This window comes from Leopardus geoffroyi, chromosome B3 (assembly GCF_018350155.1).
Source record: "Leopardus geoffroyi isolate Oge1 chromosome B3, O.geoffroyi_Oge1_pat1.0, whole genome shotgun sequence".
NCBI classification, from domain to species: domain Eukaryota; kingdom Metazoa; phylum Chordata; class Mammalia; order Carnivora; family Felidae; genus Leopardus; species Leopardus geoffroyi.
In genome coordinates this window covers 34,334,831-34,360,702 of record NC_059337.1, presented here as the reverse complement: position 1 = coordinate 34,360,702, position 25,872 = coordinate 34,334,831, and the positions used below count along the sequence as shown (strand labels likewise).

Genomic DNA, 25,872 nt, shown 5'->3' with positions numbered 1-25,872 from the left:
CAACACAAGGATTATAGTTCATTCATTTTCACTGCTACGTAGTATTCTCTATGATAAACTATCTTTTCTTCTGTTGATAGATATTTGGGTTCTTTCTTGGTTGGTTTGTTTTCTGTTATCAATGATGCTGCTATGAGCAATTCAAAACATCTGTTCACAACAAACTGAGGGTTGATGGGGGGTGGGAGGGAGGGGAGGGTGGGTGATGGGTATTGAGGAGGGCACCTTTTGGGATGAGCACTGGCTGTTGTATGGAAACCAATTGACAATAAATTTCATGTATTGAAAAAGAAAAAACATCTGTTCACATATATGTGCAAGGATTCCTTTAGGATGTATACCTTGGAGTTGAATTAGTAGGTCAGAGAGCATGTGTTTAATTCCACAAGATAATATCAAATTGATTTATAACGTGGTTGTATCAGGTTTCACTTCTGCTAGCCCTGTTTAAGTGTTCTCAGTTATCTACCTCCTTGTCAATATTTGGCATCATCAGACAGATTAATTTTTGTTGGTACATTAGATATAACATGTTATTAGTGTATGTTGGTTGACATTTCTCTGATGAACAACTATTGCTGCAGTGTGATATTTACATGGATACAAACTATTCATGTTTCTTCTCCTATGAGTTGCCTGTTCATGTCTGTTTCCTGATTTTAATGTCGTTCTTCTCTTTTTCACTACTGATTTAGTTCTTTATATATTTTGATTATGCATCCTTTGCTTATTATTCCATGTAATGTTTTCTAGTTTGTGCCTTGAATTTAAAATGTCGTACTATCTATTGATAAACAGAAGTCCTCAGTTTTAGCATGCTTGAATTTAACAGTTATCATATATTAACACTTTCTGTGTCTTACATAAGAAATTATTGGTTCCAAGGTTATAAGGATATTATTCTATATTCTTTTATAAAATTATTAAAGTTTTGCCTTTATGTCTTTGATACACTTAGAACTGAATTTTTTCCATAGGTATAATGTGTGAATAATGTGAATATTGGGGGTAATTTTATTTCTTCCTCACACTGGTAATCAATTGTTGTAGAGCCCTTTATTGAAATCTCTCTACTTACTCTTTGGGAGTGTGTTAGCTATTTTTAGACGTTTGCTCTTCTTTGTGAAATTTGAACTTACCAATGTCCCTTGAAAAATCCTTTAGAAATTTTTATCAGAAATGTATTGAATCTATAAGTCAATTTGAAATCACTAACATTCCAATGTTGAGCCATTCTATCCATGGGCATACTATAAGCTTTACATTAGTTTAGATTTTCTTTAAAGTTTTTCAATAAAATTTTACAATTTTCTACATAAAGGTCTTGTACATCTTTAATTTTAGATGTATTCCTAGCTATCTTGTTATCATTTGGTATTGTAAGTTTTGTTTATATTTTTAAATTAATTTTTTGTTTTGCTAATGCTTAGAATCGCAATTGATATTATACCCAAGCAACTTGCTAAACTCATTTATTAATATAAATCAGTTGCCTATGGGAACTTTTATAATTTCTAAGCACATAATTATATATCATCTGTGAATAATGACCATTTTGAGTTTTTCTTTTTTCCAATTCTTATACCTTTTTTAATTTTTAAATTTTGTTTTAATATTTATTTATTTTGAGAGAGAGAGAGTACATGTGAGCAGGGAAAGGGCAGAGAGAGAAACAGAGAGAGAAAGAGAATCTCAAACAGGCTCCATGCTGTCAGCACAGAGCCTGATGCAGCGCTCAAACTCACAAACCATGAAATCATGACCTGAGCCAAGATCAAGAGTCAGAAGCTAAACCCACTGAACCACACAGACACCCAATGCCTTTTTTTTTTAATGCTTTTTTTTTTTTTTTCAAAGAGAGACAGAGTGTGAGCAGGGGAGGGGCAGAGGGAGAGGGAGACACAGAATCTGAAGCAGGCTCTAGGCTCTGAGCTGTCAGCATAGAGCCTGACACAGGGCTCAAACCCAGGAATGGTGGGATCATGACCTGCCCCGAAGTCAGATACTTAACCAACTGAGCCACCCAGGCACCCCACCTATGGTCTTTTTTTTTAAATTTCTTATTTCTCTGGTGGGGACCTCCAGTAAAATGTTTAATAGAGGCAATGCTATTTTGTTATTGATTTAAAGGGAATTCTTTTAATACTTTGCCATTAAAAATGAAGCTAGCTAAAAAAAATAAAGTTAGCTGCAAGTGTTTGGATGTGTACTTTATCATGTTGACAAATCCTTTTCTATTCATGGTCTGCCAAGAGATTTATTTCTTAATCATAATTAGGTATTGAGTTTTTTTTAACATTTATTTTTGAGAGACAGACCATGAGAGGGGGAAGGGCAGAGAGAGGGAGACACAGAATCTAAAGCAGGCTCCAGGTTCTGAGCTGTCAGCACAGAGCCTGATGTGGGGCTCGAACCCACAAACCGTGAGATCATGACCTGAGCCAAAGTCGGACACTCAACCAACTGAGCCACCCAGGCACCCCCAGGTATTGAGTTTTACATAATGCATGGTCTCTCTCTGTTGAGAGGAACATACGGCTTTCCTTCTATACTCTGTCAGTATGATAAATTTCACAGATTATATAACGTTAAACCATCCTTGCATTCCAGACATGGATCCAACTTGGTTATGATATATTTCTATTTTTTTAAATGTTTATTTATTTGTTTTTAAGAGAGAGAGAGCATGCAAGCGGGGGAGGGGCAGAGAGAGAAGGAGAGACAGAGAATCCCAAATAGGCTCCATGCTGCCCATGCAGAGCTTGATGTGGGGCTTGAACTCATGAACCGTGAGATCATGACCTGAGCCAAAATAAAAAGTCAGACTCTTAACCAACTGAGCCACCCAGACACCCCAATATATTTCTATTTTTATTAAATGAATTCTACATGTGACTGTTTTGTTTAGAGGACTTTTTAAAAATCAATATTCAAGAGTAGCCTGTCTTATTATTATTTGGCTTTAAGTAGTTTTAAACATTGTCATTATGATATTTTCTCTGGCCCATGCTTTATTTAGTTATATTTTCAGATGTATGGCCCAAGTTCATTTCTAATCTGGTCACATCACAATTAGAGAATATGGTATCTGTGAGATTGACTTTTAGAAATTTGTCCCAACTTATGCTGTTGCCTAGTATATGGACAGTCTTTGTCAACATTCCAAGTGAGCAGAACAGAAAAATGTTCATTCCGGATAACTGGGTACAGGGACTTTTATCTGTTGAATCAAGGTTGTGGATGGAGTTGTTCAAGTCTGTTGTATCTTTACCTGACATTTGCCTGCTTCATCTGTTAGTAGTTGAGACACACATGTTGAATCTCCCACCAGCTGCTCTCTTGGCCTCTGGAGGAGATGGGGTGGGACCCACCTTACTGTTCTGTAGGCAGTCCTGTCCTTGACATTAATGACCATTCTGACTTGATAGCACCTCCTCCTGCTCATTGTACCTGTGGTTTCTGAGTTTAGAATTCTTCTAACTCTGCAGTAGTGTGTTTTGGTGATTTCTTCTGCTGTGGTCTCTTGCCAGCATAAACTTTCTAATATCCAAAAATTCCTCAAAAAATTAACCTGCTGATTGTATGCTTTCTTGTTTTATAGTTGCTGTTACAACACATGAATCTTTTCTGCCATTTGAATGGCATTTTGGAAAGGAAAGAGAAAAACAAATGCCTCTGCTCAGCCTGTCATCTTTACCCTTTGTGAGATACATTTTTATCTTTTCTTCTTTTCTTCCTTTTTTCTCCCAACATATGTCTATTGGGAAAATAATCTTTCTAGACTTCTATATCCTCATCTGTAAAATAGGGATGGCAATAATACTTATCTCGATGGCATATAAGGAATATTAATAAGATCATGTCAATGCGAGTGCTTTGTAGAACTGTAAAGATTTGTACCAATGCAAAGGGTGACCTTAGCACCTTCCTTTAACTTTCCTTTCCTCTTGTGTAGCTAATGTTATTAAGCAGCTCAGCTACATTAGAGAAAAGTGATTAATTGTGGCTGGCATATGATGAGAGGCTCAAACAAAATTTTATTTGATGCTTTTTGAGAAAATTTGCTTGCTAGAAATTATTGCCTTAATAGAAAGTCACAAAATAAATGGAAAAATCTATTTAGACTCAAAACTAATGCTATAGTGGGTGTCTTTTTTTCTTCCCTCTTTTCTTGTACTGTGTTGTTGGCATGCATACTCAATTAGGCATTTCTCCTTTAAAAACATTTTTTTACTTTAAAAAAAAACCCATATTTCCTGATTCAGCATATTCATAAATTTATTTACTTTAGCTTAGAAAGTTCATATGAACTGACAGAAAGAATGCTAAAATTTCAACCCAGGCGTATTTAAGGGACAGAATGAGTAACTGATGTAAGAGACCAAGTGCTTTATATTAGAATGTACTCAAATCTGCCTATCTACAATTGTTATTTTTTTATTTCCACTTTGCACCAAGGCAAAGTAAGTAACTCAGAATTAAATTCGGCAACTGTATACTGAGTGCTGTTTTGTGTATAAGGTTTGTGCTAAGTGCTGTGGTATTCATAAGGAGGCGAGACCCCCCCCCCCTCAAATCTGTCCTCTAAAGGTGGGTACCAACAAGTATGTTAAAGCTGAGGTACAAATTCTTCTAATAAACGTATCATGCCCTATCGTGAGGATTAGGAACAGCCATATTTAAGACAGGATTGAAAAATGTTTAGGAGTTCCCTAGAAAGATAGCGGATGAAGTCATCTCAAGTCTCAGAAACAGTATGAATACAGAAAGGTGTTTCAGTTGGGAAAGATAAGGGCACATTTAGGTCATGGTAAATACTGGTGGTTTTGTTTTTTTGTTTTTTTGGCTAGAACATCAAGTGCGTGTAGCGGAAAATAATGCAGCTTGAGGATATATTGTGCACACTACAGTTTCAGCCGCAGAAAAAGGCTTTCTTTGTAGCCAGTATATCAATTTTTATAAATGTGCCATGGAAGCTTGTAAAGATATACTTACATTTTTATTATAGATGTCTATAATCTGTGTGCATTCTTCCATGTAATTGTTTCATTCCTTCCTTCTGTGTGGGTATGTTCTTATATTTCTTAGGTTCTATTAGGAGTCACTAACACTAAATGATTTATTAAATATGTTTCAACTTTAAAATTCTCTGGATCTAAGAGTGACCATGAAAAGATAAGTGCGTATCGCAAACCCCTGCCTGAACGGGGTTCACGTCTTTGGCAGAGTGTGAGAAGACCCCCCGGGCTTTGAGGCACACAAGCCTGAGCTTGAATCTCCAGTCCTGCCTATTCTCACGTGGGCAGGCTGAGGGACTTACTTCCCTAAGCATCATTGTGTCATCTTTAAAATGGTGAGGACTGGGGCGCCTGGGTGGCGCAGTCGGTTAAGCGTCCGACTTCAGCCAGGTCACGATCTCGCGGTCCGTGAGTTCGAGCCCCGCGTCGGGCTCTGGGCTGATGGCTCAGAGCCTGGAGCCTGTTTCCGATTCTGGGTCTCCCTCTCTCTCTGCCCCTCCCCCGTTCATGCTCTGTCTCTCTCTGTCCCAAAAATAATAAATAAACGTTGAAAAAAAAATAAATTAAAAAAAAAAATAAAATGGTGAGGACTATGTGAACATCATACAGTTTTAGCGAAGATTGAGGAGGTAATTTCCAGAAGGCATTCTGGGCACAGGGGATGCTCAGTGCCCGGCAGCCGTCCTTGTAAAAACATCTGATCTCTAAAGCCTAGTGGAGGAGGGTTCTTCGGTCAGGCCAGAGGAATTGCGGAAAGCCACGAGGAGGTAGTCCTCACAGGCAAGCAGAATATAAAGTGAAAGGGGGAATGAGAGGGATCGAATATGGAGCTGGGGAGAGCGTGAAAACAGACAGAGTAGCAGGAGGTTTAGAGTCAGGGTTCCAAAACGTGGCCCCAATGCTTTAACCAAATCTTAAGGAGTCAGGGGCTCTGAGTGGAAGAGAAAGGAGAAGAAAAGATCTAGGATGCTTTAAAATGGGAAGATGGGGATGGGCGGTGGCAAAAGGAGAGAGAGCAAACGCAGAATACCTAAGGCCGGAACAAGTTGGCCACACCTTCCCAGCTGGTGAAGGAGGGCTAGGAGGTCCCTGTGGTTTTCTCAGCAGAAGGGTGGATCTGGAGCTCAAAAAAAAAAAAAACCCACAAAAAAACACGCTTTTTTCCCGAGAGCCAGAAAGTGGTGTTAAATACCAAATTCCAGTCTCTTGAATCATTATTTGGGAAGGAACCTTAGAGATAATGTAGTCCAACCCACTAATTTCACATAGGAGGAAAACGAATCTTTTAGAGGTTATGCGGCTGGCTCAAGACCACAGTTGCTCAACCCAGAGCTGGAGGGCAAATGGTCTAGAAGCAACATAAGCATGATGGGCCTAGTTGTAGCATCTGAGAGCCTGGGCGAGTGAAAGTTTGGGGGTAACTTGAAAGAGCAGTTGTGGCTTTCAGCAGTTAAACCAGACATGTTAAATGTGTTCAAAGCTATTTGTAAGAGACCTCAGCTGTATACAGTTTGTTCCCCAAGTATGCTGACCCCATAGGGATGGTTGGATTTGTACCTCAACCATCTGAGTCTGTTGGAAGGTTGGTGGGGAGTTAGGGGAAAGGGGAGGATCCCAGGCGTCTACTGCATTCATCGACACTCTATTTACAGAGAGCCTGCCATATAAATATATTATATTTATTATTATATATATATTACATATATATATATGTAAATATAAAATAAAAAAATAAATATAAAATAAAAAACCAGCGTTCTAAGTGGCTGGCATGGATCAGTGAGCGAGCCAATCAGACGAAGATCCTGACCTCACGTTCTAGCATTCTCGCCCCTGGAATTGTAGCAGTGAAGCAGTGACTGGATGTGGTGCTGTGTCCATTTCATCACACCTCCCCCGACCCCATTTCAATCCCACCTCTTCCAGGATGCCCTTGCACACTATCTGGTCCCAGCGCCCCACCTGCTTTGGCACATTCTGTAACATTAAGCCTCGGATCTGGCTTGATCTCAGTTGCTCTCTTCCGAGTTTCCCCCATGAACATCTGGTCTCCCAGTAAGCCGAGGCTGGGAAACCATTCCTGCATCCTGCTTGGTCCTGTGGAGCACAGCACTGAACACCAGGTACACGTGTGTGGCACACATTCATTGAGCCTTCATGTCAGACTGGAGTAGAAAAGCTGTGACTGATGAGGGCACCCTTCAGAGACAGGAGGTGCAGCAGAGTCTTGCCGGGGGCCCCACTAGCAAAACCACTCCAGGAATCTTCCCCCGGAGCCTCAGGTAGTGAAGACCCAGCGAGTACCCTGGAGGCGGCTCCTTTGGAACCATATTTTCTAAAAGCTCTGGAAAACCCATTCAAAGGGAATTGAAATCCCAAATGCCACTGAAAACATCTAAGAACTATGAGTAAGCACTTGGGATTGTTGGATGAAGGGAGCCTTCTAATCATGAAGCATTTTGATGATTAACAGAATTCTAAGCCAAGGCTTAAAGCCGGATACACACCATAATGGTTAAGCCAAATAACGCTTAATTATTTTGGCTTTCATTCCTGAGAAAGAAAGCACACTGAAGTAGAAAGACAGTACATTTTTTTTTAAGTCCACGCATTTTTATTGGGTTAACATAAGTACTTACATGGCCTCTGATTTCCATGTTTTATAGTGTATCTGTCAGTAACCTAGATAGAGATGGCTTTGTCCAGCCTCAAAAAGAGTATCCTTGCTATCCAGCGTTCCTTCTTCCTAGTTAATGCTCCCGTCTCCTTTAAATGTATCCTGTTGGTGCCTAAACTCTTCATCCTATGTGACAAATGTGTACTGAAGCCATGCGCCAGTCCCCGGAGGTGTGGTCTGACTTGCACGTCTAGTCGGCAGGTAAAAATGACAGATGTCCATTATATGTACATCACAGATGTGCCCACATCATATGGCCCAGATCACACAGTCCTAAGAGCAGACCCAGGACTTGGACCCCTTCTGTCTGATTCCAAAGCCCATACGAGACTAGGTTGCTCGCACACGCCAGTGAAAATAATCTACCCCCATGCATCCCACTGCTCAATTATAGGATGCAGACAATTAGAACCTAGCAAAGTATATAATAAGGCGCTAATTACATGGAGTACAGAAAGCCCATCAGTTGAAATGACTTAGAGAAGGAAGAGACATTAACAGGCCAGAACTTCACAAGAACAGAGAGCTGGAGCTGAGCCCTGAAGGATTCGTTGGAAGTGACGGGAGAGACCGTCTGTCTCTGGTGTCTGCTCCAGGGACTCTACTGTAACTTTAATTGCAAACCAACGTTGAATTTGAGGACAGAATAGGCAGATTTTCCTGGGCCTTAAAGGAACCTCTGAGACCACAGGGCATAAATTATAGAGAATGGTAACAAGAAGAAAAACATTACCCTGTAATTTATTGACAAGGGAAGAAAAGCAAAGGAGTCATTAAGGTTTAGATGCTCTAAGCCGGCCTCTGAGGTGCTCAGGACACAAGCGTCATGATGACAGACGGAAGTAACTCTGTGGCCACACAAAGAACTCCGTTCTGTGCTTTCCCAGGGGGTCCTAGAATTAAAACAGACCAAAGACATGAATAGGCTACTCAAGTGCATCTGGCCCAGTGCCCCTCGATGTTGGTTATGGGAAATCTGAGGTCCAGGGAGAGGAATAGCTCGATAAAGCCACAGCTAGTACTTAAAAGTCACAGGGAAACCGTTTCATTTAGTTTTCTGTTAGAATTTTCTTTGCTGAAATTCAATAGTGAGTTTAAGGACCCTTCAGGCATTGTCATTCTATAACAGTGCATGGTTTGAATGTTGTGTGTGTTTTCTCTTTATGGGATTTAGTCAAATAAAAACACACACACTGGTTTTGAAATAGCTCTGAGTAATGATGCCCACTTTCTAAATGTTGAGAGGATTGTCATCAGAGATGTCCGTGTATTTCTTTAATTCAGGATCGGTCAACAGATTGCCACAGCAGTACTTACTGAGCATGTACTTTGTGTTCGGGTGTTAGAGACTCTCAATTTAATCCCAGCAGAGCCCTCTGTGGTAGGAATTATTTTCCCATTTTTGGATGAGACAGCTGGGCTAGACAGGTCAGCAACATGCTGAACATAACTTGTAAAGGCTGCAACGGGGATTTCTCTTTGTTCCCCAGCCACACTGGCTGAGACCATCCTGCCCTGAGTTTCTGTAATACAGACCTGATCTCTCAGACCATTTTGCCACATAATTCCTTCCTACCCTGCAGCCAAAGCTTGTTGGTTATAATAGACTCGCTATGCCTCCAGAAGGCCTCACTGTTTCCTCTTTTGGTTTATAAATTGTCCTCTTTCCTAGAAGGCCCCCCTTCGTCCTTGCTCCCTCTGTCCCCATGCCCTTCCCACCTCTTTGGTCATGACGTGGAGGGATGTGATGGCTGCTCCAGACACTGACTCTTCTCTCCTCCAAGACCCCTCCGCCTTCCAAGCCTGAGGGCTTGAACAAAACAGGCTGGAATTCTCTGAAAAATTCCACTTCAGCAGGGAGCACTGTGATTTGTTTTCTCCCTAAAAACTTAAGCGTATGGGGGCGCCTGGGTGGCTCAGCCGGTTAGGCGGCCGACTTCGGCTCAGGTCATGATCTCACGGTCCGTGAGTTCGAGCCCCGCGTCGGGCTCTGTGCTGACAGCTCAGAGCCTGGAGCCTGTTTCAGATTCTGTGCCTCCCTCTCTCTGACCCTCCCCCGTTCACGCTCTGTCTCTCTCTGTCTCAAAAATAAATAAACGTTAAAAAAAAAATTAAAAAAAAAAAGAAAAGAAACTTAAGCGTATGTAGGTGTGGCATATTTTATGTCAAGGAATCTGAGAACCAGAGGGGATCAATGGACCACCCCTGTCTTGTGAGGGATTAGAAATCTGTGGGCAAATAGTGCCTCAGGCTCACACAGCAGTGCCAAAAGTGGGTTCTATCAAGTGGACCTCCCCCAGAGTAGTAAGTGGGTGGCCGTGGCATTGAGTGTGCAGGACTGCCCTTAGCTATATTAGAGGTCCTTATAAGAGGCAGCACGTGACAATTGTCATTGAGTCTGCTTCATCTCACTAGATCCCATCACGTCCCCATCTTGGTTTGGTTCCCCTAGGTACAGACCCTGAGCCAAGCAAATGCACCCTGAGTGCAAATGATTTGTTTGGCAGATGGCCTCAGGAATCCCCAGTAGTGGGGAGAGGAGGCACCCAGGACAGTTGTGTTATGGCACCAGTGACTACTGTGTGCACCTGGGATTCCATCCTGGGAGGGACCCCTGGGAGTCAGGGTAGCACATAACTCAGAATTATCCAACAGAGGATCAAGGAAGCTGGCTCATTGGCCCTCCTTTTCATCATTAGCTGAGGGCTGCTTCAGCAGCTCTTGCAGATCATTCCAGATCATTCCCAGTGAGAACAAAGCAAGTGGGCATCACCGCACAGCACCTTCAGAGCAGCAAACCGAGTGTAGAAAGAATGAAGAAGGGCACAGGCAGACTCAGCAACAGTCCCCAAGAAGATTCTCCGTCAGCAGTCAGAACCAGGAAAGCCGGGACACAGGGCACACGTGTGTGTGTGTGTGTGTGTGTGTGTGTGTGTGTGTGTGTGTTGGAATTACACACACTGATTTTGATGGCCCATCCTGCTTGCTTCTCAGTCTTGGCAATTTGGAAGCTCAGACCAATTTATAACCTCCCTCCAGCTATTGGACAAGACCTTACAGGAATGCAATCTTTGTACCAACCTTACCTTTTTATTTCCCTTCTCTTATCTATTTTCCTTCTGCCTCAGCTTTTTTTGGTATATTTATTCTTATCCTATTTGTGCATGCCTTTAAGAGCTCCCCTTCCTGGGACGCCTGGGTGGCTCAGTCAGTTGAGCGTCCGACTTCAGCTCAGGTCATGATCTCACGGCTCGTGGGTTCGAGCCCCGTGTCGGGCTCTGTGCTGACAGCTCAGAGCCTGGAGCCTGCCTCTGATTCTGGGTCTCCCTGTCTCTCTCTCTCCGCCCTCTCCCGCTCATGCTGTCTCTCTCTGTCTCTCAAAAAGAAACATTAAAAAAAAAAAGCTCCCCCTCTTTGAATCCCTGTACTGGTATAAGTTGGGTACAAATAAATACAAAAACAGGCTACCCAGTTAAAAAAGACAAACCTGGGACTAGTCCTAAGCACCTGCCAGGCTGTTTTACCTCAATGAGATTTTTTATCAGAGCTTCATGGTCTCCACATGAAGGTCCCGACTGCATGGGAGACCACAGAATTCTTGCCCCTGTGTCAGGTTTGTCGTGAGTCACCAGAGAACTGCAAGCAAAGGAAACTACATGTGTCTTCAAAGTGGCCACAGAAAGAGGATGTTCATCCTGCCCACAATGCTAAAAAATTGGATTCCTGAATCACATGGGTGATGTGATGAGAGGTCCCCAAAGGCCATTGCTGAGTCAGGATATGGGACCCTATTCATACCATGGAAAATAGAAAAATAAATGAAGGCAAATACAGCAGAAGCAGCTTCCAGAACTTTTAATAGCTATTATTTGTACCTCTTTTTTAGGCTAATATTTAAAATATTTCCTCCTATGCATTTCTATTGATTAATATTTTTACTGCTTGTCCATACAGTACATAACAACTTTTCTTTGATGAGCATGTACTTTAAATAGGGAGAAAATAAAAAAACATTTCCTTTCATCTGAATATTCTTTAATCATGACATTTCCCCCAAATGTCTTGTTCTCTAAAAATAGACGTTTTGCTAGAAGCATCCAAGGTAAAGTGTGGCCTGCCACTCAGAAATCTAAGATTTTGGTTGTTTTCTTTGCTGGTCAGAAGCCCTGAAGAAATGAAGATTCTGTCCTCTGATATTCATGGTTGTGAGTGAGACCCACACTAAGTATTTCTTTGCCATTTGGTTTCCTGTTTCAAGGAAAATGTTAAGCCAGATGTCACAGTGAAAACAAAGGAAGGAGGGAGGGAAGGAGGGAAGGAAGGAAGGAAGGAAGGAAGGAAGGAAGGAAGGGAGGGAGGGAGGAAGGAAGGGAGGAGGGAAGGAAGGGAAGGAAGGAAGGAAGAAAGGAAAGAAGGAGGAGGGAGGGAGGGAAGGAAGGAAGGAAGGAAGGAAAGGAAGGGTGAAAGGAAGGAATTCTAGGCTCTTGTGTGTTACAATAATCAGTAGTGTTAACTGAGCATCTCTCAAAGTTATTTATTTATGACTCCTTCATTCTAAAAGAGAATGTAAAATAACCTTTAAATGTTTAGTGGATGTAGTACACAAACAAGATAACAAGTAAGGGAAGAAAATGGAGCAAAGGGAAAACTTGGGATGGGAGAAATAAGAGGGATAAGACTGGCATCTAAAATCCCTGCCATTAAGTCCTACTGAGGGGAGGTCAGAAATTTCACCCTAGTCTTCAAAGCAGCCAAAGCAAAGAAGGAAACACAATCAAATATGTGACTCATAGGTTTAAAAAAGAAAGGTGATTCATTTGGGATGGGATATTGAAGGATGTATTTGCAAAGAATATATACAAAGAGGCTGACAGATATTAGCCCTTGAATTCAGAAAGTCCTTGAACGCCACTATTCATTCAGACAAACAATAATACTCAGGCCAAAAAGGTTAAGGGGATTAAGCACAAACTTTCAGTTGTAAAATAAATAAGTTGTGGGGATAAAGAGTACAGTATAGGAAATACAGTCAACACTGCAATAAGTTTTTAAAAAATTTTTTTAACTTTTAAGTTTATTTATTTATTTTTGAGAGAGACAGAGACAGCATGAGTGGGGAAGGGGGAGAGACAGAACCCCAAGAAGGCTCTGCACGTACAGCACAGAGCCCGACGCAGGGCTCGAACTCACGAACCGTGAGATCCTGACCTGAGCCAAAGTCAGATGCTCAACCGACTGCGCCACCCAAGCACCCCAGGTTACTGTTATTTTTAGTGATAATAATAATAGCTAACCCCAGCTGAGTACCTATATGCCAAGCGCTCCCCTCCCCAATGCAACCATAGCACAAGGACTCCGTGCGTTCGGTACAACTGCTTATATTTGTAGTAGAATCAATGGCTTACAAAAGACCTTCCGATTTGCCTTCTTACTCAACTCCTCATAATAACTCGGTGAGATATTGGTCAGAAAGACATTATTTTTCCTCGAGGACAGCCAGGTCCTATAGCTAATAATCGATGGGCCTGGAATGTAAATTCAGATTTTTCAGATACACCTTTTCTGTTACTCCCTGATCTAGGGGGCAGAGCCAGGGTGATGGAAATATGGATATGTGGCTCTAGGATCTCAGGCTGAATTCACGTGAGGTATATACTCCAAAGCCCACTGTTGACTAGCTGTGTGGTGTTGGGCACGTCTCCTTTTTCTTTTTCTCAGAGCTGCAGTGTCTTCAGCTGGAAAATAAGGAGGTTGATGACTTCTCTGGGAAGATTCATTCCAGCTGCGACAGCCTGTTCATCTCTGGGTTTCCGTGGCTCCGGGCGGTTTCCCAGACTACACTCCAGAGTGTTCCTAGTCATTTTCACATTAGCAGTTGCTCTGCGGTAGCCTGGCTGCACCTCTGTGGGCCATTGAACCTTCGCCATTGTCCCAGCCTGCTTGGGGCCTGGGCTTGCGGGTTGCGCCTTCAGGCTGAAGGAAGACGGAACTCTTTTTGAGCTCCCGGTGTCCTATAGGCTATTTCCACAGTATTAGCAGTGTTTTCATGTTACTGATTGATACTTCATCAGATTCAAAGCGGAAAGTGATCCTGACCTGGCCAAGAACTCAACTTTCCGCACCCCCCTTCCTTCTTAAGCCTCTTCTGAGCCCAAAGATCCCATGTACACGTCTTGGATTGTTCCAAGTTAGCCATGTCTCCGTGGAGGGCTTCCCTGGGGGGTAGAATGTTGTGTGTTAGCTTCCTGTGCCCAAATAAATAAACCCCGTCCTAAGCTTTAGGCTCCAGGTTTGTTTCTGGCATCCCTTTGCCTAAACGTTTCTGTATTGAATAAAACAGAAATGTTTAGCAAATCCCAAGAAATTCCTTATTTAATGGAAAAAAGAGATCCCTGAGCTTATATTTCAAAATGTGATTTCCATGTTCCCATTGCATTAAGGCAAGTGTGCCTCACCAAATCCCCAGATGTCTGGTATGCTCTCTGAAAATGCCTATATTTAGCCCCTAGAATGCATTTGAGTACCTATTGTGGACAGGATTCTCCTCTGAGCCCTGTAGGAGACAGAGTCTCCGAATGAGACTCAAAGCCCACCCTATAATTTAGTTGTGAAGGTTGCATCAGAATCTGTAGGAAGTCTCAGCATATTAGCTTGCGGACAAGCTTTCTGCCCTGCATGAGGATATTTTATACTATGCAATGCAGCACTTCTGTGTAGCCAGCCGTCTTTCCTTCCCTACGATGATGGAAGTTTCAGCTCTGGGATTGGCCACAAACAGCTTATCTCACTAGCTAACTCCACATCGAGGACCTGCCTTGGCAATTTCTCTATGAATTGTGTTTGCTTTCTTCCAGCATCTTCAAAGATTGGGTTTTTTCACTTGCTTCTTGTTTCTGCCAACCCTAAAGTGCCCTCCCTCCTAAAATGTTTGTCTTTTATTATAAAAGTAATTTGTTGTCATTGTTGAGAGAGTAGCAGAGAGATAGCAACAGAAAGAAATTGCAGACGGAAATTTAGCAAAACAATAGAATCCCACCACAACCACTTACTGCTGTTAATATTTTGGATTTACAAAATCATGCTTGCCTGTAAGTTATTTATCCCGAATGCTTGCTAATTATAGGGATCTCCAGTTGGAGGATAGTGACTATGTTACATAGTGAGCAATATTTCTGAATCATCAAATACTCTTCAAAACCTTGATTGTTAACAGCTGTATAATATTCGGTTGTATGGATGAAGTGAAGAGTTATTTTAGACATTTTCCTTGTGGGGCGCCTGGGTGGCTCCGTTGGTTAAGTGACTGACTCTTGATTTCGGCTCAGGTCATGAGATCTCACAGTTCGTGGGTTCAAGCCCCGTATCTGTCAGTGCAGAGCCTGCTTGGGATTCTCTGTCTCCCTCACTCTCTCTGCCCCTCCCCTGTTCATGCTCCTCGCTCTCTCTCTCTCTCTCTTTCTCTCAAAAATAAATAAATAAACATTCAAACACTTTCCTTGTGCTGGACCTGTAGATGGTTTCCACCTTTTTACTTCAAACCCACCTTTAAGGTGGTAGCTATACCATGGTGGCCACTTACAGAGTATCCAGATTATCATGCCTGGCACTGGCCTAGATCTGGGGGTAAAGAAAGAAAAGACGCCAGCTTGCCCCCACCCCCCGCCCCCCCAGGGAAGGGGGTAAGGAGCACTGACGCTGGGCATATGTCACATCTACTGATGTGATACTTACTATTAGGAACCATCCCCTCAGTATAATCTTTATTGTCTTCTAAGTGTGAAAAGTGGTCTCAGGAGGGGGGCGGAGAGAAAGCTCCCCAAGAGAAGCTGACTCTTGAGTTATTTCTTGAAGAACAAAGTGACGCGGGTGAGGGATAGAAGGTTGGGAGAGGAAGGAAGAGGTCGTTCCAGGAGAGGCAAACAGTGCCAAGAAAGGGAGCTTGGCAGGACTGGGTATGTGCCGGGACTGAGCGTGGAATGCCCCTGAGGGTGTGACAGGGGCTGCAGCTGGAAACGCCCACAGGAGACACGTCCAAAGAGGCTCTTGATGTCCCACCAAAGAGGAAACTTCATCCCAAAGACATAGTGAGGCCACCAAGTTTACACAGAGAGGCCTGCACTCAGCAGACATGTACTTCAGGGAAGTTGCGGGATCCCAGGAGGGAATGCAGAGGCTGGCAGCAGTGATAATAGAAAGGAGAGGTCCTACGAGAAAGACATATGGGAAGGGACATGGATGCGATTTACTGATTTGATTTGATTTTTTAAGTTTATTTATTTGTTTTGAGAGAGACAGAGGGAGCACATGTGAATTGCAAAGGGGCAGAGAGAGAGGGGGGGAGAGGAAGAGAACCCCAAGCAGGTTCCACACTGTCAGTGCAGAGCCCAATGCGGGGCTCAAACTCACAAACCCCGAGATCATGACCTGAGCTGAAGTCGGATGCTTAACCGACTGAGCCACCCAGGCGCCCCCAATTTACTGATTTTAAAGCCAAGGACCCCAACAGACCTTCTTTTTTATCCCTGAGCAAAAACTAGAATGTGGTTTTTGAAAAAGTATTTGACTTAAGATCCAGTCAACCAATGAAATGTTTCTAGACCCTTCGGAACTCAGATCTCTGCTTTGTGAATTACATAGTTTTGGTTCTATTCAATGGGTCCCTTTTTCCCCGAAATACCACCTGTGAAATAAGTTAAACACCATACTGTTTTAATGTAAAAATATTTCCTCAAATCCACTGTATAAATTAATTACTCTTTCGGGAACAGGATAATCTAATTTCCCCTATACAATGTACTCCATTCACAGGCTTCACATTGCTGTAAGGGTAGGTGATGAATCAACTGTTTCTGAAGGATTATGAGCTATAATAAATGTCAATATGAGCTCTGATTGATTTCCTGCAACCTCACTCATCGTGACTTCATTGAGTAACTTAATACTAATTGTGTTGCTTCGATTGCCTTTGATTTTCACGGTATCCGTAGCACTAACTAGAGGACCTAGAGCAAGCAAGATGCCTAATAAATGTCTATTGAATAAAGGAGGATTTCCAGTCCTTCAAAAATGCTTCTTGGAGAAGTTTTAGAAAGGTCAGAGTGAACTGTGCAGTTCAGGGGGGCATGAACATATAAGAGGTGACATCACAACTCAGTCCTTGAGAAAGTGACACGGACTTGCTCTAACACACCACTTCCTCCCGGTGCCCTGGCACCTAGTACACACTCCATGGGTGTCTGCTGCCCGACTAGCCTTGCCATCGCAATGTCTGATGGTGAGCCAGCGCTCTTAGCTCAAGCCTGTGCCTTAGACAATAATGCAGCCTTTCACGTACGCAGCCTTTCTGGAGCGTCCACGGTGTACCGGCACAATAGCAAACTTTCATAGTGTTTCTTAGATTCAAAAGAGCTTCCTCCTTTTGAACCTTGCAAACCACCCTGGTGGGTATTACTATGATCCTCTTTTGCAGATGGGCCAAATGAGGCTCGGAAACACGAAGCTACTCATCCGAGGTGGTGTTATCAAAGGGGAGGCTGGCTCTCTTTTCTGCATCCTCATGGCACCAAAACTGGCTTCTGGAACTCCTTTCACTAATTAAGTAAGCCGTGGTGGCTATGAGGCGGGGTGTCGGGATGTCGAAGCCCCACGCTTTTCTGCCCTGTGACCCTCCGCAGTCCCCTCTTGTCTCTGAGCCTCGGACTGCAGTGCCCAGGTGAGGGTGATGAGCTGAGAGGCACCAGAGCAGAGGAAGAGGAGAAGCTCGACGCAAGAATGTTAGGGAGAAAATCACCTGGCCAGGAGAATTGATGCAAGGTGAGGCAGGAAAGAGGGGCTGTAAAAATGACAGCCATTCACTATTGTCCTCGAGTGTAAAGGTCAGCCCGGGGGGCTTCTGCCAACCTGGGTCGCGCATGCTGACCTCGGCTGGGCTCACTCGTGCATGTGTGGTCAGCCGGGAGGGGGCTGAGCTTAGAGAGCCTCACACTCACGTCGTGCAATTGCCTGGCTATCCGCCAACGTGACAAGGGTAAATGGACCCAGGCCGTCATCCTCTATCAGGCTAGCCAGGCTTGTTCGTGTGACGGTGTTAGCATTCCAAGATTGTGAGTGGCAACCTGCAGGACTTCCAAGAGGTAAAGAGATAGACTCCTTCTCTTCGTGGGAGGGGCTACAAAGTCACAATGCCAGGGGCGCAGACACAGGGAAGCATGAATAAATGCAACCACAGTGATTGCCTAACACTGATCTAGTCAGCCCATTTCTCTAGAGACCTTAGAAGATCTTCAGATCGAGCCAGACTGATTCCATACCTGAACCGTAGCGTTGTTGTATTATGTTGTGTTATACTTTTACTAATGGGGCTTTAGTGATGCATCAGCCATAGGCAAGGAAAATTACAAAAACCTGGACTCTATAGCTTGTTTTATTTATATTTATTTAATATGTCTTCCCAGTTTCTAGTTGAAGACATTGTCCATGTTAGGACATGTGGGAGAGATTCCTGTCTTCTCTCCGTACTAGGCACACCTGGGCTTTTCTAGAGCTGAGCTGGTTTTAAATCTTACAGATTTGTGGCTCAGGCAACTAATGAACTTTGCTCTTCAAGTTGTCTGCTACAAAGCTCAAAACTGAATATGTGATCCACTATTAACAAATGCAAAGACCTTGTGACATATATTTTGGTGCTGATTTCACTTCCAAGTTCGTATTACTGTTCCTTTCAACGTACCTCCTCCCTACTTACTTGTAGCATTTTGTTTTATTTGATTGCATCGTGTATTTTTTGCAAGTTGAAAGTTTTGAATATAGTAGATGATAAATAAAATGAAAGAATGAGTGAGCCAGCAGAGCGCCTTCATACACCCAGAAAGGTACTAAAAATCAGGGTGGGTTTTTAAAATCTATTTTTAATAAGTTGTATTGGAAGTCCTACATTGAGTCAAAAAATTCATACCTGGAAATTACATCTTCTAGAAAGATTTTTTTTTTTTTTAGAATGCCTGCAGTTACCCTTCATAACCACTAGATGACGCTCCTTCATTGTCATCTCTAGGGTGGCCCTGCAGAGAACTGAGGGACATTTCTGAATGGACCACTAAGGCATAAAACTTGTCTCTTTTAGGTAGGATTGGATGTGCAGATATTTGGCAACTGAATGAAGAAGGTTGAGGGGATGGTGTCCCTGTGTGTGGGCTGGCTGCTGCCTGCAAGATGCTTCCAGTCTAGGTCAGAGGTTCCTAAAGCCCTCCTAACCTCCATTTTCAGGGTGCCTGAACAATATGTGGAAACGAAGACCGTCATTGAAAGCTTTGCATGAAGCTAAATCTATTCACTGTTACAAGTTCTTTTTGACTAGGATATTCTGTCCTTTCTACTTCGTTGGTGTTAAAAAGTCTGTTGGCAGGGGGGTGGGGGCACGTGGGTGGCCCATTCAGTTGAGCATCCAACTTCAGCTCAGGTCATGATCTCATGGTTCGTGAGTTCAAGCCCTACGTTGAGCTCTGCGCTGACAGCTCGAAGCCTGAAGCCTGCTTCAGATTCTGTGTCTCCTCACTCTGCCCCTCCCCTTCTCGTTCATTCTCTCTCTCTCTCTCAAAAATAAGCAAACATTAAAAAAAAAAAAAGGAATAACAATAAGAGTAGATGACGGGATGCCTGGGTGGCTCAGTTGGCTAAGCATCCAACTTTGGCTCAGGTCATGATCTCATGGTTTGTGAGTTTGAGCCCCACATTGGGACCTGCGCTGACAGTATGGAGCCTGCTTGGGATTCTCTCTCTCCCTGTCTGTCTGCCCCTCCCGCCCTCAGTCTTGCACACACACACGTGCTCTGTCTCTCAAAAGAAATAAACTTTTAAAAAAGGAGTAGATGACAGATTCCCATTTTTTGTAAAAAAAACCACAAAAATTGATCTTAATTGATATTAAAAAGTGAACAGATTATAGAGCTTTCCAAGTTCTTTTTAGGAATTTTTGAATTACATCCTACAAAATCCAAAATTCTGAAACCTGTGGTTGAGTAAGAAAGGAAACCGATACAGAATTATTTAATATCATCCTTTTCACTACATTTGTATGTGTTGAGTCCTTAACAGAAAATCTGATCTCCTATCATTTACAGCCCAGCCGTGTTTTTAAAAGGTTGTATTTAGCAAAATAGTCTAAAAGATAATCTCCTTCCTTCCCTCTCACTGGGAATTCTGAATCCACCCGGTGAGAAAGATCAAAAGACGGAAGCAATCAGTTAAAAAGCCACTCCTGTCTTTGTTTTATTTTAAACCTGATGTTAAGGACACTTCCTCTTATACTGCACAGTAGACCCCAAAGTTCCATGTAAGGACGTTTGAGGACCCTTCCCAATGCCTTGTGGATCTATCTTTTCTCCTTCTTTCGGATAACAAGGTAACATGTTATCTTTTTTGCCTTGGCTGCCAGTCGTCTCAAATTCAGATTTTATACTCAACCAAAGCCACCTAAGATTGATATTTTCAGGTTCCTGGTTTCTTCTTCAATTTTTATCAACCTTACAATGTCTTTTATTATAACCCCTGCCAAAGCCTATATTGAAGTGCTATACAAATACTTTTAAACCTAAATAGAATTTTTTATATAATAAATGGGTTGGTTGTTCGTTTTTTTTTCTTTTTTGGAAAGTACTGGATTTGTCAATATAAACTGCAAATAAATGCCCCAAGAGTATGTTCCAGGACTGTCCTAACAACAAAACAAACAAACAAACAAACAACAGAAACAAACAAAAAAACCCTTTAGTATCCTTTTATTCAAAATTATCACGTTTTTTAAAATTTTTTTTCAATGTTTATTCATTTTTGAGAGAGAGAGAGAGAGAGAGCACGATCTGGGGAGGGGCAGAGAGAGAGGGAGACACAGAATCCAAAGCAGGATCCAAGCTCTGAGCTGTCAGCACAGAGCCCGACACAGGGCTCGAACCCACGAACCGCGAGATCATGACCTGAGCCGAAGTCGGACGCTTAACCGACTGAGCCACCCAGGTGCCCCAAAATTATCACATGTGTAGGCCTTGTTTCCTGGTCTAGAATGTACCCTGTTTGGGCAAGAAACTCTGTTTAATATGTTGTTTTAAATCCCTCAAGACCAGTGCTGGGACATAAGGAATGCTTGATGAATACATGCTGATTGACTCATTCACGGATTTGTGTGTTCTAGAGGAATCAGAAAAGCTTTTCTCGATGAGGTGCAAGGAAGTGGACAGAAGGCAGGATGATCACCTAATCTGTGGCTTCTCAAATGTTAAACATGATGGCTAAGGTCTCTTAACGTTCTGGGACTTTACAGTCTTAGTTAAGGAGGAGTACAAGACGCTGTAGAAGGTGGTGAATGACAGTTGTCAGACACATGGAGATAAAAACAAATGTGGTGGTGTGGAGAAGCTTTCAAGATGGGAGCAATGCTTTGCAAACTGTAAAATGCCGAATCATCATGCCTCTTCAGTTTACAACCATTTGGCTTTACTAAAACTTCTACTTTGGGCCCCCGATTTAGCCCTGAGGGGGGCTGTCTTGGTATTTGTGAAAACCAGTTTGGATTGGTACACCTCGTGAGCAGCTATGACCTCCAGGGGGCCATCTGGGCAGTGGTGCAGGTGGCACCAACATCTGGCTCAGCAAGCCCCTTTCCAGACGGTCCCAATTTACTAGTTACAGCAAGGATGCCGTTCATTACGATGCCGGGTTTGCTCAATGAGCACCATGTCCTTTGCACTGTGTTCATTGATCTCTTTTGACTTACCGTTTCTTAAATTAAATGTTGTATTATTTAAACTTGCAGTGCTTTGGGGCACCTGGGTGGCTCAGTCAGTTGAGCGTCCGACTTCAGCTCAGGTCATGATCTCGCAGTCCGTGAGTTCGAGTCCCGCATCGGGCTCTGTGCTGACAGCTCGGAGCCTGGAGCCTGTTTCCGATTCTGTGTCTCCCTCTCTCTCTGCCCCTCCCCCGCTCATGCTATGTCTCTCTCTCTCTCTCTCTCTCTCTCTCTCTCTGTCAAAAATAAATAAACATTCGGGGCGCCTGGGTGGCGCAGTCGGTTAAGCGTCCGACTTCAGCCAGGTCACGATCTCGCGGTCCGTGAGTTCGAGCCCCGCGTCGGGCTCTGGGCTGATGGCTCAGAGCCTGGAGCCTGTTTCCGATTCTGTGTCTCCCTCTCTCTCTGACCCTCCCCCGTTCATGCTCTCTCTCTGTCCCAAAAATAAATAAACGTTGAAAAAAAAAATTAAAAAAAAAATAATAATAAATAAATAAATAAATAAACATTAAAAAAAATTTTTTATAAAAAAAAAAAACCTTGCAGTGCTTTGTACATGTTTTGTTGTTTTAGTCTAGTCTTAAGTATTCAGGGGGTTATAGCCCAAGAACAGATAAACAGTTGTTTGTTAGACTAACTCATAACAAAAAAAGCACTTGGTTAAGTTCTATTATGACACTAATGTTTTCTAGTACAGTACTTAAGACCATTTTAGTGATAATGTGGTGTTGTCTTTACCTACATTGATTTAATTTCGGGCTCTGGATTGTGTTGACTTTTCTCTTATGAAATTAATGGTAATTATGTTTTCAGTTTAAGCTCATTCGCCCTTACAAATTGGGGATAAACTGAATTTAGGTAAAAGAATATTGCTATGTTATTTCTTTTGGGTGTTCCATAAGATCTGGCTCTTCACACGCACCCAGTACCTACTGTTAACGTGCTTGAGGCCAGCTGGCCTTTGAAAGAGCCGTACCTGGAGCTAGCTGTCCTTCTTTTTTTTTTTTTTTTTTTTAATTTTTTTTTTTTCAACGTTTATTTATTTTTGGGACAGAGAGAGACAGAGCATGAACGGGGGAGGGGCAGAGAGAGAGGGAGACACAGAATTGGAAACAGGCTCCAGGCTCTGAGCCATCAGCCCAGAGCCTGACGCGGGGCTCGAACTCACAGACCGCGAGATCGTGACCTGGCTGAAGTCGGACGCTTAACCGACTGCGCCACCCAGGCGCCCCTAGCTGTCCTTCTGAAAGGGGCCCCAAGTTTTTCCCATGGTGATCTGTCTGTTGAAAGTCTGTGGAGGTCTTGATGACAAAAGGAATTAGAAATACCTTTAGGTAAACAAGTGCCCGGAAGAGAGAAAGCATATGTGTGAAAAATAATAATTCAACCATCTGGTTTCATTTTCCGACCCTGAACGCAGTTCAGAACGTTTGTTATTTTATCCAAGTAATTTCACTCCAAAGAGACTGCTACTATACTCCTGGGTGATGATTCTCCTCTCCTCTGTTGTACCTGCCAACACATGGTGGATGCCCCTCAGATTTGTTCCTTTATCTCTCCCTACCCTCAACCTTGGTTTTTATTTTCCATTCATAGCTTTTATGTATTTTAGAAAAATGTTTTTAATGTTTATTTATTTTTGAGAGAGAGACAGAGACAGAGCATGAGTTGGAGAGGGGCAGAGAGAGAGGGAGACACAGAATTGGAAGCAGGCTCCTGGCTCTGAGCTGTCAGCACAGAGCCCGATGCCGGGCTCGAACTCATAAACGGCGATATCATGACCTGAGATGAAGTCGGACGCTCCACCAGCTGAGCCACCCAGGCGCCCGTCCATTCATAACTTTTAACAGCAAGTGAGAGGCACCCATTTTACAGGCAGAGGAATGGAAAACCTAGCCAGCGGCTAAACCTGCCAGTTCTATGTATATTTCTAGTAGATTTCTATTGCTGTGTAACAAATTAGCACAGACTTAGCAGCCTAAAACAACACAGATGTACTATTTCATAGTTTCCCTATTATATACAGATACATGCATATTACATGAATGGTATGTATTGTGTATTGATTGCATCATCATGTCTGTAGCTCAGAAGTCTGGACACGGCATGCCTAGGTTTTCTGCTCAGGGTGTCACTGGGCTGAAATCAAGGTGTCCCCCATGGCTGCCGTCCTCATACGGAGCCTGGAGTGATCATCCAAGCTCCCTGGTTGTTGGCAGAGTTCATTTCTGAGATCCCCGTTTCCTTGTTGGCTGTCAACTGGGGGCCCTTGGGGCTCCCCCATTCCTTGCCACGAGACCTCTCCATCTTCCAGCCAGAAACAGCATGACAAATCCTTCTTATGCTTCAAATCTGCAACCAGCCAGAGAAAACTCTCTGCTTTTAAAAGGCTCTTGTGACTAGGTCAGGCCACTCAGATAATCTCTATCTTAAAGTCAGCCGTGCCATTTAACATGACCAAATCATGGTAGTAAAATCTATCACATGCTCAGGTAGAATTCTACCTACCACTCTGTTGTGTTTCCCTCATGGAGCTGTGTGCATCTCCTGAGGGAGGCTGCTTGTCACAACTGACAAGCATCGTGTCCACTGCGGAGGTCTTGTGGAGGATGTGAAACGCACACCAGCCCTTCTCTGCCCCTTTACAGTTTGTAAAGCACTTCCACAGCTGAGATATGATTTCCCCTTAAAAAAAAAAAAAGTTCTACCATATTTTCATTTTATATGTTAGGAAACTAGAGCTCAAAGAGGTTAAAAGATCAAGGTAACAACCCAGTGAGTTGGAGCTGGGACTTCGAACTCCAGGGCGAGCTCCTCTGGCTCTCAGACCAGAAGCTTTGCCGTGATGTAGCTCCGCCCTCAAGGATTTTGTCATCTTGGGGGCTCCTGGGTGGTACATTTGGTTAAGCGTCTGACTCTTGGTTTCGGCTCAGGTCGTGATCTCACATTTCCAGCCCCGCAACTGGCTCTGTGCTGACAGGGCAGAGCCTGCTTGGGATTCTCTCTCTCGATCTCCTTCTGCCCCTCCCCGCACTCGTGCATGTTCTCTCTCTCTCTCTCTTTCAAAATAAATAAATAAACTTTAAAAAAAAGAATCTTGTCATTTGGAGACAAAGTGAGACACAGAAAGCAGTTGAAAATTAAAGAGTAAATATCATAATAGTGTTTTTAATACAGCTTAAGTTCTAGGGCAGTGTGGGGTAGGGGTAGCCTAGGATCTTTGGGGGGGAGATGGGCACCGTTATGCAGGGGAGAGGGAGAAGGGGCAGGCAGGTGGAGCTGTGTAACAAAGGCAGGAACAAGCAAAGGATGTAGTGGGGCAAAAGGGAAACCTGCCAAAGAGACTCAGGAATTTGCTGTGGGGTGTTAGACATTAGAGAACTCTTGTGTTTTTTAAGCTGGAGAGTGATTTAAAATATGTTTTAATGGGGAGTTGGAAGTTCACATAGCCCTCCATCCACTTGGCAATTCCACGCCTAGGTAGGTACCTTAGGCCCATTAAAAGTGCATGAAATCAATTTAGTGGGTTTTGACCGACATTTAAAATATCGAATGAAATGTTTTATATTAAAGGATGAAGATGCAGAAAGGATATTATTTCTGGAAAAAGCTCCACGTGTGTGTGTGTGTGTGTGTGTGTGTGTGGATATTTTATGTTTTGTCTAGTATACTGTGATATAAAAGATATTTCTCACTGGGGGCTGTGCTCAAAAGCGTTTGAAAACTATTGCCCAGAGAAACTCTCACATATGTATACTCACAGTCAAGTACAAAAATATTGCTAGCGGCACCATCTATAATTGTGAATAATTGGAAACACTTTCCACGTCCATCCTCGGGAGAATAGATCAGTAAGTTGAGGCTTATGCATGTAATGAAACACAGAGCAACACTTCAAAATGTATCGTCATGAACAACAACAAAAAAAAATCAAAGATAAAGGACAAAGATGGTTTCTGAATTATGTATGTATGATATAAACTTTAAAAATAAATTTTAAAAATATCATGATATAAACTGGGTGGCTCAGTCAGTCGGGCATCTGACTCTTGATTTCGGCTCAGGTCATGATCCCAGAGTCGTGGGATCGAGCCCTACGTCAGGCTCCGTGTTGAGTGTGGAGCCTGCTTAGGATTCTCTCCCTCTGCCTCTCCCCTGCTTGCATGCGTGCTCTCTCTCTCTAACATAAAATTTAAAAAAAACTTTAAAAACATAAAATACAAAAAAAACCATTATCTATGGTTCTATAAATATTAATAGGTGTATAAGCATATGCATGACAATAATAACACGTAATCGAGGAGAGAGGTTGTGGCAGATGAAGGAGAGAAGAGGGTGGGATCAGGAGAAGGACATTGTGCTCTGTCTGGATGGTGGGAACGCAAGAATCTCTTGAT

At 43.0% G+C, this 25,872-nt stretch overlaps 1 protein-coding gene across 4 annotated transcripts in view; it reads left to right on the top strand.

Annotated features, from left to right (window-relative positions):
- Positions 1-25,872, top strand: part of THSD4 (thrombospondin type 1 domain containing 4) — a 578,933-nt gene that overhangs the window by 385,653 nt on the left and 167,408 nt on the right. The window lies entirely within an intron of this gene.